Source organism: Astatotilapia calliptera, chromosome 14 (assembly GCF_964374335.1).
Source record: "Astatotilapia calliptera chromosome 14, fAstCal68.1, whole genome shotgun sequence".
Lineage (NCBI taxonomy): Eukaryota > Metazoa > Chordata > Actinopteri > Cichliformes > Cichlidae > Astatotilapia > Astatotilapia calliptera.
Window position 1 is genome coordinate 30,506,370 of NC_137435.1, and position 11,401 is coordinate 30,517,770.

Genomic DNA, 11,401 nt, shown 5'->3' on the forward strand with positions numbered 1-11,401 from the left:
CATCACCTTTGCATGGCACCCCAACTCATCCCAAACTGTTGAAATTGTATAATGTAATTTACCACTTCATTCTTCCTCCAGATTTTAGGGCTATGATTTTCAAATGAAATGCAAAATGACCTGATAATGCATCTGAGAAAGAGTCCAGTTCTTATTCTCCTTAGCCCAGCTAAGACGCTTCTATTATGTCCTGTGGTTCAGGAGTTTCTTTATATTAGAAATGTGACAGTTGTAGCTTGTCTGCAAAGATTTCCATCCCTATTGGCACTTGATGCATTGACATCAGCTTCAGGTCACTGCTTTTTAACCTCTCCCTAGTCCTTGAACCAACTATTCTGGACAATGCTCTCAAGGCTCTGAAAACCCCTGCTAGTCACCTTTTCGTACCACAGGTTTCTCTTTTAGGCATCTCACCATCAATTTGCTTTGATACAACCCTCTGTGAACAGCTAGGCATTTCATAAATGCCCTGACAGCAGGTTGTAGGTCTCGATGACCTTATTGTACCATACCACCCCATCAGAGCACTTCACTCTCACACTGCCACCTTGTTGTTTATAAAGTATTTAAAAGTAGAATGAAAGGGAGAATCTTCAGTTTTCTGGCCCTTCTTCAATGGAACCAGCTTCCAGTTTGGATTTGGGAGACAGACACTATCTCTAATTTTAAGATTAGGCTTAAAACTTTCCTTTTTCCTAAAGCATATAGGTAGGGTGGATCAGGTGACCCTGGATCCTCCCTAAGTTATGCTGCAAAAGGTGTATGTTGCTGGGGGATTCCCATGATGCATGGAGTATTTCTTCTCCAGTTACCTTTCTCACTCACTAAGTGTTAATAGACACCTCTGCACTGAATCATACTTGTTATTAATCTATGGCTCTCTTTCACAGCATGCATTTTATTCTGCCTTCTCTCACCCTAACCGATCACGGCAGATGGCTGGCCCTTCCTGAGCCTGGCCCCTTCAGTCTGAACTGAGCCTGCGGTGGTTTCTTCCTGTTAAAAGGGAGTTTTTCCTTCCTATTTTTCTTTCAAAGTGCTTGCTCATAGGGGTCATTGTTGGGTTTTTCTCTGTATGTATTATTGTAGGGTCTACCTTACAATATAAAGTACCTTGAGGCGACTGTTCTTGTGATTTGGTGCTGTGTAAATAATAATAATAATAATGATAATGATAATGATAATGATGATGATAATAATCATCATTATTATAATAATAATTATTATACATTTTATTTGCGGGATCCTTTTAAAAACCCAAGGTCACCTTACAAAAAAAAGAAGAAGATACCAATAAAACAGTAGATTATAATACAGGGCGGGCCATTTATATGGATACACCGTAATAAAATGGGAATGGTTGGTGATATTAAAGTCCTGTTTGTGGCACATTAGTATATGTGAGGGGGCAAACTCCTCAAGATGGGTGGTGACCATGGTGGCCATTTAGAAGTCGGCCATCTTGGATACAACTTTTGTTTTTTCAATAGGAAGAGGGCCATGTGACACATCAAACTTATTGGTAATGTCACAAGAAAAACAATGGTGTGCTTGGTTTCAACGTAACTTTATTCTTTCATGAGTTATTCATCAGGGGATGAGGAGCTGTGACTAAATGGAAGGTCATAAATGGCAGATTAAAGATCAACAGGGTTAATATTACTAATTTTCCTAAATGTGATGTCACAAGGAGTATAGGTTTTGGAGGCTGTTGTATTTACAGTAAAAGAAATAAACATATGATCATATCAGGGAAACAAATTGTGTTTACGGTGAGTGGGGGTAACGCTAGAACAGTAGACAAAATTTTAAATTGAATACGATATTTGACAGGCAGCCAGTGCAGATCAGCAAGGACAGGAGTAATGTGGGCAAACTTCTTGGTTTTAGTTAGAATGCGTGCTGCAGCATTCTGAACTGTCTGTAATCTGTGTAAAAGGGAAGAGTGGAGACCACAATAAAGTGAATTGCAGTAATCAAGCCTTGACTTTACAAAGGCGTGGATGAGCTTTTCTAGGTCTTTATACGGGATATAGTGCCTGGTCTTAGAAATAAGGCGAAGCTGGTAAAAACTGGATCTGACAACAGCAGACACTTGTTTATCAAGTTTAAATGAGCTGTCAAATAAGACACCCAGATTCCTAACAGTGTCAGAGAAAGAACTAGTGAGAAAACCAAAGGCATCCCGAAGTTTGGCACGAAGGGCATTACTACCAAAAATCATAATTTCAGTTTTCTTATCATTGAGGATAAGAGTATTTGCCAAAAGCCATTTTTTGACCTCACACATGCATTCTCGAAAGCTATTCAAAGACAGAGCAAGATCATCGTTTAACTCAAAATAGATCTGGATATCATCCGCATAATAGTGAAAAGCAATGGGGTATTTCTCAAAGATAGCACTTAAGGGAAGCATGTACAATGAGAAAAGGGTAGGGCCTAACACAGATCCCTGGGGGACACCACAGCAAACAGGTACAGCCGAAGAAGAGGATGTGGCCAAATGTACCGAAGAGAGCCGATTGGAGAGGTAAGATTTAAACCAATCCAAGGCAGCGCCCTTAATGCCTACAGTGTGCTCTAGTCTCGCCAATAGGATGTTGTGGTCAACCATGTCAAATGCCGATGAGAGATCCAATAGCACTAGGACAGAGGGGCGTCCATTGTCAGCCATTAGTAAAAGATCATTGAAAACACGAAGCAGCGCTGATTCAGTGCTGTGATGTTGTTTGAAGGCCGATTGAAATTTATCATTTATATTATTCTCATCCAGGAAGGTCTGCAATTGAAGCAGAACCACCTTCTCAAGAATTTTAGCCAGGAAGGGAAGCTTAGAAATCGGTCTATAGTTGGCAAAATCACTATGATCAAGGTTCCTTTTTTTTAGAACAGGTTGAATTATAGCATGTTTGAGAGCTGAAGGTACATAGCCAGAAAGCAAGGAAAAGTTCAATATGGACAATAAACAAGGTCCAATTGCATTAAAACAATCCTTGACTATACGGGATGGGAGAACATCATGTACAGAATTAGTATTGTTCAGTTTATCAATTAGACGCTTCAGGGTAGAGAGTGAAACGGGTTCAAATTGATAAAGAGTAGCAGAACAATCAGGAATAGACATACTATCAGTCACCAAAGGAAGAGTAGATTTAAGAGATAAAACTTTATCCAAAAAATAGTTTGAAAATTTTTCACAAAGACCCGGGGAGCACGGCAGTGGCATAGAGGGGCAGGGGTTCACCACAGAGTTAAAAATTTTAAATAGAATTCGTGGATTATCACCATTAGTGGTAATAATTTTAGAGAGAAAAGCTGCTTTAGCCATTCTGGCAGCAGTTTGGAACTTCGAGCGGCTAATACGTAAAATGTCATATGATGACTGGAGTCTATCATTCCTCCACTTCCTCTCATCCCGCCGACATATACGTCGTAAAGCACGAACAGGATCATTTAACCAACATTGTGAGTAAGTTCTGGGGCGTTTCATTTTGATAGGTGCAACAATGCTAAGAATCGAGGAACAGGTAGTTAAAAGAGTATTAGTAAAATTCTCAAGCGTGTGTGGAGTAAAACAATCCAGCATAATAAATGGGGAGTTCACAAAAGACGTAGAAAAGTTGACCACAGTATCAGCATTAATAGTACGCGTAGGGTAAAGAGGAGCCTCTAAGTATTGTCCAGTGTTGCCCAGGTCAACATCGAAGATAACCGGGGAATGATCAGAAAGTCCAGTATTTCTAATTTCCTTAATGCAAATATCCACATTAAATGAAAAAACCAAATCAAGGGTGTGGCCTTTAACATGGGTAGGCTCATTCACCCACTGAATAAGATTAAAAGAGTCAGTCAGTGCAAGAAAATCTTTAGCCAATTGGTCATCCATACAGCAGACATGAATGTTAAAATCACCAGAAATAATAACAGAACCATATTTAAAAAGAATGGATCCCAAAAAGTCAACAAATTCAGAGATAAACATCTTATGATATTTAGGCGGACGATAAGCCACAACACACAGAGTAGTCCGAGAGCCAGTCAATTCCAATAGCTGAGCTTCAAAGCTGGAATAGGTTGGGGAGGGTAGCAGCCGTGCTTCATGTTTATTTTTAAAAACCGAGGCTAAGCCACCACCTCTACCATTTAGCCTAGGTGAGCTAAAGAAGGCACAGTCAGGAGGGAGAAGCTCAGAGAAGGGGATGAACTCACCCGGAGAAGTCCATGTCTCCGTCAGGAATAGAACATCCAGTCCCGTGGTGAGAAAAAAGTCATTTAGGAGGAAGGCCTTATTTGAAAGAGACCTAACATTAAATAAGGCCATCCGAGTCCGAGGAGCCAAGTCCTTAGTAGTAGCCCATCGCAAGGTGCTAAGGTTGTTATGTTGAACACCACGGCCAGGCGGTGTTATCCAAGATCGAGCAGAGTGGTAAGCCACTGGGCAGGCAGAGTAGGTTTGAAGGCCGACGGAGCATATCCAACGGTGGGTTAGCAATCTAGCCGCAAAGCGGCTCCTGAGATAGTGGATGAAACGAGATAGCTCACGGCTTGTAGAAGGGTAATCCGTAGCCATGGCTCTGATATAAGCCTTGAAGCGGACACGGACACCACTCCTTCTACCCCGTTTCCTGAAACGTTTCCTGCGGAGCATGGGAAGGGGTAAGTAGGTCACATTGGTGGGGGAGACAGGCATCAGGGGGATAGCAGCACCCGCGGTCCCAAGGCTGTCCAGTCGTTGAGAACAGGAGAACCGAAGATTCAGGAGCGTGTCTCTAAGTTATTAGCGTACAATCACCTAGAGAACATAAAACCAAAGATAAAACAACAAGGAGTACTACGCCGAGGCGCAGACGGGGTCGAGGACGGTCAGCCATGCACACCGGCGCCATCTAAACCTTCATCTAATTATGTAGCTTGTCAGTGCAGCTTCTGCCCTTTTTGAAAATTAGCAGTGTGTAACATACCCTTTTTGAGGAAGTATGTTTAAACTTGCCTTTTCTACCAGTTAAATGCTGGCTTGCTTGCAGTGACCTATTGACCTATTGTATTGTATTGTATTAAATTCTCTGCTATCTTTCCATTATTGGTGTCTTTTATCATGGTGGTACAGTCTTACCTTGCTATAACCTATGTGCTGCAGTTTACTCTTATTGGTGGCTTTTATCTGTGAACATAATCCGTTACTTTTATGTATTTGATGTTAATGTGTGAACTGTTTTATTTTTTATTGTTTTATGTAAAGCACTTTGGTATGCCCAAGGCTTTTAAATGTGCTCTATAAATAAAGATTGTTGTTGTTGTTGTAGACCAAATCCAAGATATGACCTTTAGAATGAGTAGAAAATTGTATGTATTGTAGAAAGCCAAAATTTTTCAGACAAGAAGTAAAATCTTTGGAAAGAGGGATTGATTGATTGATTGATTGGTAATTTATTTCAACATGTGAACAATATACAAGTACATTTAGAAAAGAAATGAGAGAAAAAAAATATATACTATACAAATTACATACAAAAAAACATTCTGATTAATTTACATGTTGAAAGGGAGTGGGAAGCAGTACACACTTATTTAATCCCACCCCTGTCCCATAAATTATCAGTGAATATTTAGTCAGCTTCCTTACTGATATAATTTGTAATAAAAATAGTGAACAGATTTCTGATATACTATATACTATAATATCACATCATGAATTTTTTGTTTGTTTGTTTTTAAATAGAGACATTCACTTAATTTAAATATTTTCCTTTTCTTTATAGATCGAGAAGATCATATTTTTATAACTCTTTTTGAACAGTTTTATGTTTGGACATTGCTTTAATTCCATATTCAGTTTGTTCCATAGTTTCACTCCTTGAACCGAAACACAAAAGCCTTTTCTTGTAGTACGTACCTTCATTGTTTTGAAGTTACAAAAACCCCTTAAATTATAACTTCCTTCTTTCAAAAAAAACATACTCTGAATATTACCTGGCAGTTCTTTATTTTTTGCTTTGAATAGAATTTGTGCTGTTTGGAATTTCACTATATCGTCAATTTTCAATATTTCAGACTGCAAAAATAGTGAGTTTGTATGTTCCCTATAACCTGCATTGTGGATGATTCGAATTGCTTTCTTTTGAAGAGTAAAAAGTGAATGTTATCATTGCCAAAATGGATATTGAAGTCACCACCAATTATCAAATTTGAGAAAAGTACCGAGAAATGAGTGAGAAGAGCAGCAACATGAGTGATTTCTCATCTGGAGCGTTAGGTGTACTTATGCACAACAGTTCTTATAAAATGCCCCTGTATTTTAATGGCATTACTTGCTTACATAAATAAAATCTTATCTGTTTTTAACAAACCTACAACCTTGTCAGTTAAATAATCTCTCCATGCCACATGCTGGTCTTTTGTTCATTTTGTTTATTCATGCTAGTTGCTGCTCAAACTGTGAGTTCGCCTGGATATCAGAACAAAGCCTTAATGTTTGTGATTGATAGTCAGTATTACTAGAAAAGATTTATATCTTACTTTTCTAGGAATATTGCATATCTGAGCAGCAATGGGTTTCTTTTTTGTACCCTTTTCTTTCCAATGAAAAACTGTTACTATTATTAAGCCCACAGATAGCAAGAGATACATGTGTATTTTTAGGCTTTTTCCAGCTTGATTTCAAACACCAGTGAATTAATAGTTTCATTTCAGTCAGCTTGTTAGTATGAAATGGTTTGGTAATATGTCTGTGTGTAATTGAAATGGACAACGGGTACGCGAATCAACCAAACACCTCAGTGCTCTATTTCAGCTCTAAACTGCCATTCAGCTCGAGTTCCTGTCAAGTCATTGCTTGGGATTTTGGTCAGGAACTGTATGAGAGCTTTTCTTTGTAGTACACAGCAGTTACTTCCAGGAGAAAATTGTTTTTTTTTTAATGTGTATTATATGTTAGCTTAGTTGATTCAAATAAAGTCAAAAGGTTACCTCATGATGTGTCTCTCAGTCTTGCATTAGTATTAGAAAAACATCTCTGTCAGACCATTAACTCTATTTCCATGATCAAGTTCAATACAAAAAAATACAGTGTGAAAAAATCCATAGATGGAAAAGGAGAAGCAATACCAAAATACATAAAACAATACATGTTGTGTTCCAGAGATTATATGAAATGTACTTTTTAGCACAGAGATGAACTTATTATTATTTATGAGTAACTTGAGCATCTTTGACACTTACAGTTCCTTCAATCAGCCTCTGTCTAAAAAGTTCTACATTTTTTTTTCAGTACGGTATGTCCTAAATAGGCTTTCCTTTAGTCTTACTGATATGGGCTAGACTTTTCCAGAGAGAATAGAAAACTTGCTAATTTATTATGTTTAAAATCCGCTCATTAAGTCACAGTTTGGAAGACATATTGCAGTATCTAATGCAGGGGTTTAGCTTCCAGTCCTGACTTAGAGCTACACTCAACTAAAAGGATACTACTTGCAGATTTTTAAATTACATAATTAAGTTTTCATGGCATGTCATCGCCCACTCCAATTCTTCTTTGTATTTTCTCATTCCCATGAATATGCTTGCTAAACAGTATCAGGATCTACCCCTTGCAAAACAAAATTATCCACTTCAAATTTAAAGTAGAACCTATGGAACGCCAGGACTGCCATAATGAATTAATTAAATACACCATTAAATAATTAATTAAATGTGGCAATAATTAATTAAAATTGGAATTAATTAATTAAATAAATAGTTATGATATATGTAATTAATTAATTATTGACACATTTAATTAATTATTTATGTATTTCACGTTTTAATTAATTATTGACACATTTAATTAATTAATTATTGACATATTTAATTAATTATTTATGTATTTCACATTTTAATTAATTATTGACACATTTAATTAATTATTGACACATTTAATTAATTATTTAATGATATATTTATTTATTTCATTTTGGCAGTCTTGGCGCCTGGCTCTCATCATGAAATAATTTTATCTGTCAGCCTCACCCATCAAACTCAGGGGGCGGGGTTAACGCTGATCGAGTCAAAACCATTGCTTTGGCCTGGTGGCCATTGTTTCTAGCACACAACCGGCATGTGGAAGCTAACAGAACTGAGCTTTGAAAAACCCTGTTTGTGTGTTACCAAATACCGTTTTAATATTTTTTTAGCCGAGAATGTAGTGGTTTAATCTTCATGTGTCTGGTCGGTTTGTCAAGATACAGCCTCTTTGCAAAAGTGTTTCGATGATTTCGGAGATGTCGTCCCAGTCTCACGGCAAAGCGTGGGATAGACCCGCTCGCCTCGCAAGCAATCCCACCGACAAAGCGCAGGCCCCGGTACACAGCTGTAGTAACCCCCGCTGACTTCTTTTACTGAGGTTATATTTATCGGTGTTTTATTTCCTGATGTTCTTATGTGTCCTACGTGTTTCAGTCGCCAATTCTGAATTATAACTAACATTAAAAACATGTTTAAGGAGGAGAGAGAGCAAATAAATCTGTTTAACATCTGATCTTTGGGTTTTTGTTCAGTAATCAGCATGACCTGTGTATAAACACATAAAAGAGATAACGTTGGTGTTTCCGTCATGTAGTAACTGCTGGCTTTAACTGTACGAAGGTTGTTCGACACTATGAAACACATACAGACTTCATGATGTTCGGCTAATATTTTTATTGTGAATATTAATCATGCTGACCTCGCTCTGTACACCACGCAGCGAGGTCAGCATATCCACGATATCCTCAGCTCCATGAGTTAACACAAAGTTTCCCAGCTGACTAACTGCCAACTATTCCAGAGACGTGAAAATATACAGCATAAAGAAAAGTGTAAGAGACTCAGCAGCAGATTAGAATAACAGTTTGTGGCGTGAATAAGACACGGCGGGACCACGAAGCAACGTTCAGAGTCATCTTTATTTACATCTCACCACACCACAACACCCCCAAACCCCTCAGTCCCCGTGTTTTTAACTAGGCGGGCGTGATTAAGGATGCCGTGCAGGTGCGTCCGCCCTCCCTGCACGGCACCGCAGACCACGCCCCACCACATACCCCCATCGCCCGATTGAGGCCGGGGAGCCATCCGGCCGAACCTACTCCCCCACCGCCAGTGGGAGAGGGAGTCAGCCCGGACAGCTGGCACCCCCAGGCCCCGGCCAAGCGACGGGGAGGTGCGAGTTCAGGCGGCCGCCTGCGAATCCAGCGGCGCAGGCAAAGCTGGTTCGGAAGTCGGACACGTGACAGGTGCACCCGGCGCGGCCGGCACAAGCGTGAGCCCCAGCTCACAGGTGGCTGGGCAGAGGTGTGGCGTGTACAGGCCTCTGGTGGTGGTGAGGCCGTTCTGGCGAGCACGGCGATCTCAAGCGTGGCGCCCGCCTCGCTCGCCAGTTCCACTCGAGCAAGCTCCCCTGGCACTGGGACCTCCAGCTCCTTGCGCGGCCCCTCCGTCACCGCTGTCGCTCCCTGCTGGAGCAGCCCATAGCGCGACTCCTCCGTCACTACTGCTCCCTCCGCCGCCACTCCCGGCTCGAGCAGCCCCTCGTGCAGCTCCTCTTTCTCCAACCGGCGCAGACCCTCGCGCACCTCGTCTGCCGCCTCCGGTTGGAGCGGCTCATCCACCACTCCCGGCAGGAGCAGCCCTTCACCTGGCTGTTCCCCCTCCTCCGGCAGGCGCAGATCCCCGCGCGCCTCGTCTGCCACCTCCGGCTGCTGAGGTGCCTCACGCGGCTCCTCCACCGCTTCACTGTCCTCGGGACACACCTGTGGGGGTGGCGCCCAGGCCCAGAGCAGCGCCGCCAGCTCCCCAATCCTTTCCAGGTGCCGCTCGGACTGGTCCTGCAGCTCTTCCTGCTGGCGACGCACCTCCGCCGCCTGCTCCCGCTGGGCGGCCGCCATTTCGGCCACCCTCTGGGCCAGCTCCTCCATTCCCTGGCTCCGATATGGACCCGCCGTGCTGCCTCCTGGGTTTCGGCACCAATGTGGCGTGAATAAGACACGGCGGGACCACGGAGCAACGTTCAGAGTCATCTTTATTTACATCTCACCACACCACAACACCCCCAAACCCCTCAGTCCCCGTGTTTTTAACTAGGCGGGCGTGATTAAGGATGCCGTGCAGGTGCGTCCGCCCTCCCTGCACGGCACCGCAGACCACGCCCCACCACACAGTTATACATTTAATAAATCACCAAATGAATCCAAGAAACAAGCAAACCTGAGTTTGTATTCCCTCAGCTGCAGACTCGCTGCTGTTTAAATGTTTGAAAAGGAAGATTAGATATAAACAAACGTCAAACATAGACTCAGTCTGCCTTCACATTTGATATGAGGCCAGCACGTATAGTGGCCTCAGCAGGCTATTACTGAAATACACGTGCTATATCATAAACTATGATATAAACAGGGAGGTCCTATTAACATGTTTAGTTTTAAAGGACACCTTCCTGCCTTTAGTCTCATTCATGAGCAGTATTCGTTTTCTTCTAACATCCAGAAGTCTGCACAATGTGTTTCATAGTTTGTAACAAGCCTTTGACAGGTAAACATAACATGACCGAAAAAGCAAAAAAAAAAAAAAAAAAAGAGAGAGAGAGAGAGAGAGAGTGTTGACATAAGAAGAGAAAATGCTCTCAATTATGGAGACAGGCAAATGGTTCATTTATGTTTGATGTGTGTTTATTCCTCCCTAAATATCGTCGGTGAAGTTCGCCATGCACGTCAGATTTTCCTGCGCATTTTTATACCTCTGCCAACAGAGAGAGAAAAAAAATCACATTCTAACAGACAGCTGGTGCTTAGAATACAGTTGAATAACTATTAAAAAACAGATGATATTTAGATGATAGTTCAGTCTAACACATGTGCCAGTGAACCATTAAACGTCTGTGAAACTATGCAGTTATGAAACGTAACTTTAACCTCAGCCAAACCGATTTGCTCAGTTGTAAATAAAACAGCGAAGTAAACGTGACCCGACAGACAGAACCTGAGTGAATGAAGTCCAGCGTTTAACCACTGAGAGCTAAAACTCAGCTGAGGTTTGAAAGCTGTGTGCTGGTGATTGGACATCAGCCGCTGATGAAGCTGTTCGCCTATAAAGTGCTCTGTAAGGAAACGAGCTCCAGCAGCTCTGCGCTCGGGGAAAATACTATATTTACTTATCTTGTGCAGTTAAACTGTGACTATCACCAGGTAACGTAGGCGTGTTTCTTGAATTAGCAGCAGGTGTTAAACAGCTGACAGATGAGGAGGAGGATGCATGCAGGTAAACTGAGGGTCTGCTGAGCTGATCGCTGGTTTCGTGAGAAAAATGTCAGCTCGTTCTTTATGTTACAGAAGCACAGAGACACAAGACCAGGCGGAAAGAGACGATCGTTCGGTGAAAATGAGAATCTGCG